Source organism: Acipenser ruthenus, chromosome 8 (genome assembly GCF_902713425.1).
Source record: "Acipenser ruthenus chromosome 8, fAciRut3.2 maternal haplotype, whole genome shotgun sequence".
In the NCBI taxonomy this organism is placed as follows: Eukaryota; Metazoa; Chordata; class Actinopteri; order Acipenseriformes; family Acipenseridae; genus Acipenser; species Acipenser ruthenus.
Genome location: NC_081196.1, coordinates 46781898 through 46786128, shown reverse-complemented (window position 1 = coordinate 46786128; position 4231 = coordinate 46781898).

Genomic DNA, 4231 nt, shown 5'->3' with positions numbered 1-4231 from the left:
AATAACCCTGCACAGAGTACTCCTGAAACTGCAATACTTCAAGGTAATTTGACCATTCATCAAAAAGAAGTGTGCCCTGACTGTGCTGTATAATTCAGTTCAAACTTGTGTTCATATGTTATATAGTAAGAAGAGATCTTGTTGAGTATTTGTAACCACTTCAATTAAAACTACCAAAAGGAAACAGATGCTGAATTTGGGGACTGGGAGAAACAGTGACTGTGGGGACCTGTGATGTGTTGTTCTGTGTATACATTCATGGGGTTTCTATGCGGGTCAATTTACACGTGAAATGGTGATGCGCGTGCACGTTTGGGAGAATTACTTGGGTAAATCAGGTTTGTGGCCGAAAAAACGGCCAAAGAGAGGGAAAGGGTAAATCTCATTTACTTGTGAAAATGATGAAACACACGGGAAAACCACGTCCAGTTTCGCATGGAAACCCGCATTTCACATGTAAATGTTAATGAGCGTGTTTATCCTTAACTATAAATAGTGCAAGGGAGCAGGTCAGTTGTTACTGTGGATTCCAAAACGGCAGAAAGTAGAGGCTGATGGGTGATTTTATGGTTAGCAGTGGAGTAGGTCACCTTAATGCTAATGCGGGCAGCCTTTTTTTATTATTGTTTTTTGCTGTGTCTCGTCTGTCATGTTGTATATCTCTAGTGGGTTTACAGTTCTGTATAAAACCACTTACCATGAACTACGTTATGCATTTGTTATAGTATTAAAGCAGCTGTTTGAGAATACCCTTGCTGTAAAAACTACACTGAAGTTAAACATGAAGAGCAAGTGAGCTGCTTAACTGAATTAATTCACATTCTTTTTTTGATCCCAGCTATGTCCAAAGACAACATGTGTCTGCCCTCCACGTTAATAAATATAGTTTGTGAACTGGATGTCATGAGCCAGCTCGAACGCCCCCCAAAACAGCACAACAACATCCAAGTTGTTGATGCCCTCTCAGAACTGACCAAATAAAATTGCAAATGAACATATTGATTGTGTTTCATTTGTTTGCATCATTAATATTTAACACAGCAGTAAATCCAACACAACTTAAAAGAAAGGAGAGCATCTCTGACAGCACGAGCTTCCTCAGATCACTGCTGTCCAATTGAAACTGGTGGCTGAGGTAACATTCACAGTTGCCAAGTCCGCTTATAATACATTTTTAGAGTCGCAGGTTGTAATCTGCATAAACACCCACTCTAACATGGGTTGCGCTTGTTTGGGGCTTGTTGTGAAAGGCAGTGCTGCTTTTTTTCTCGTGAGACTGTAACCTTCCCAGTCTGTCTCACAGGTAGTCACTGATTCCAAATTTTGTTGTTGACAAGAGTTTGTGCAGGCAGCAAGCAGTGGCAATTTTGGGAACAAATTAATGCACTTCAGTCTGTTTCATCAGTATCTGCCACCTCCCTTTCAAGTGCCCACTACCCATGTTTGCCCAAGCGTGGTGTTGAATGCTTCCTCAGCAACTGTCAGCCGTCCGGACGGGTAGGGTTTCTAAGCCAGGGTAGTATATTCTGCATCACCTAATCCCCTATAAACTGTATTGCCTGAATGAAAGGGATATATATATATATATATATATATATATATATATATATATATATATATATATATATATATATATATATATAATGTTTTTCAGCCATGGTATATCTGCAATAGCTGTGCTGGTCAGATTCATTTTATACCTCCGAGTTAATTTTTAATGAATGAGTCGTCAGATAAATTATTTGAAACCAGATTCAATACTAACGACAAGCCAACCCACCTGACATTTGAAAAACAATTTGGTCAAGAGCAGTAAAACACATTATTTGGTCAAGAGCAGTAAAACACATTATTAACCAAGCAGGTATTTTGCTTTATTACAGCAGCTTAGATTCACTCGTGTACCAGTTCTCTGCACATGGAAACCACATTTTCACAAAATGTCACTTGTAATCTTCAAAAACAGCACGAGTACTTTACGCATAGCTAATTTACATATAAACCGCCACCTTTCCCTTTCATTTGCATGACGTCGGGTGAAAAGCCTGGTTTACTCGAGTAAAATAAACTGAGCGAATGGAAACCCAAAAAATCATTTTACACGAGACATGGAAACACCATGATTGAGGGCTTCAGCACTTTCACTAGCTGTACATTTATAACAAATAAATAAACCACAGAGGGATGGTTGGCTTAGTGGTAATGGGATCAGCAATGAAGAGTAATTTTCATCTGGTGGCTGTTGGGGATATTCCAGAGATCACAGCCAACCCATATTTCACATATATTAAAAGCAATATATGTTACAGTCATATGCTGTTATTTCCCTTCATTTGGTTTTTACACATATGTACATATATAAATTATATACAGATTGGTTATGAAATTGGCCCGATTTTATGGTATTTTCAATATAAGGATTTTATGTGTTAGTATATGTAGCATATATTGCTCTCCATATATGTTTTTATACTCCAAATATGTGTCTTTATACTTTAAATGTATGTTTATTTTATAATCTGCATGCGTTTTTTATACTTTATACTATATATAGTTGGGCAGTTGGCTCTTTGAGCTAAAATATATTATTGTGTTTTATACATAATATCATCCTACAAAGGAAATGAATGGAGGAAGTGAGAGGCGGACTGGAGTATTACACCAATCCAGGAGGACGAGACAGGTGGATAATAAACTTAAGAGATTGACGGCACAGAGAGCTAAGTATAGTTCTCATCAAAACTTTATAGATAAGTGTATAGATAATGCAGTAGTTCCAACTGGCTTTAAAATAAAACTAAGCGTAAACATGAAGACTAGTGAAGCAGAAAGATTAAATGTAAATCAGATATTAAAAGAGACTTCATTTAAGGTAATGCAGGATGCTAAATTGACATCGGCAAGACGGATTAGAGAAATAAGTAATGAAATAGAGATAGTAATAAATGACATAAATTGCATTTTCCCTCCATCAGAAATTAGACAGTTACTTCGTAAAGTAGAAAACCTTGAGAACAAAACACTATAACATTTGAACAACAAATAGTTAATGAAATTACACAAATTAATAGGTCAACCGAGATTACAAAATAGAATAGGTCTAGAAAAAATTAAAATTTCAAATCATAACCAATCCGAGAATAAGGAAAACACTGCTGAAACACTTTCGAATAGAATGCATGAGCAATGCGATCATAAGAGTTATGATGACTACAACATAGTTCAAATAGAGAAGGACGGGAACTGTTTCTTTAGATGTTTAGGTGTAGTTTTATACGGTTCACAAAATGAGCATCGAACAGTTAGACATAATGTACTAGAATTAATGGACAGCAATATAAAACAATATGAAATGTACATGGACTCAGTGACTCATATTGAAAAAATGAAATTAAGTGACAGAAGTATAGATTCTTGGGCTACAGAGGCAGAAGTTCTGGCAGCTGTAGTCCTCCTAAATAGGCCCATACACGTATACATAGACTTAAAGAATAAGGACTGTTTTAAATACGAAGGCACAATAGAATATATTAAAAATAAGAACGATCCAATTAATCTTTTGTACAAAATAACCATTTCTCAGTTATTGTATTTAAAGACAATGAAACCGGAAGAAAATCTGAATACTGTGGCATAATTAAGAAAGATAATCAAAATAAATCTAAAACAGTAAAAAAATAAACCAGGTTAAAGTAAATAATAAAATGCAAAATAGAGAATTAAACATGACTAAGACAGAGAATTCAAAACAGAAAGATAGGAGACCCAAAAATAGAAATGGTACCAAATACACAAAAGATAAGACAGAAGACATAGTATTTAATTTATCAAGTAAAACATTAACCACATCCCAAAAAGCAGTACTGAGTAAAGGACTTAAGTTTATACCGACTTAAGTTTATACCGACTAAAACATGATCAACGTAGTTTTAGACAACAGTTATTTTACAATAAGAATCTAAATTAGATATGCATTTTGCCAGTACATATATGGGGAAATGGGAAGAACAATTACTTAGAAAATCAGAAAGACAACCTTTAGAATACATTCGGTTTGTAGATGATATTTTTGGGGTTTGGACACATGGAGAAGAATCTCTTTTCCAGTTTCATAAAATGGCAAATGAAATGCACAGTAATATTAAGGTGGGCCTTCGATGGACAAGAAAAGAAATATAATTTTTAGATACCATAGTAAAACTTGAAGAAGGTTCAATTGAGACTGACCTCT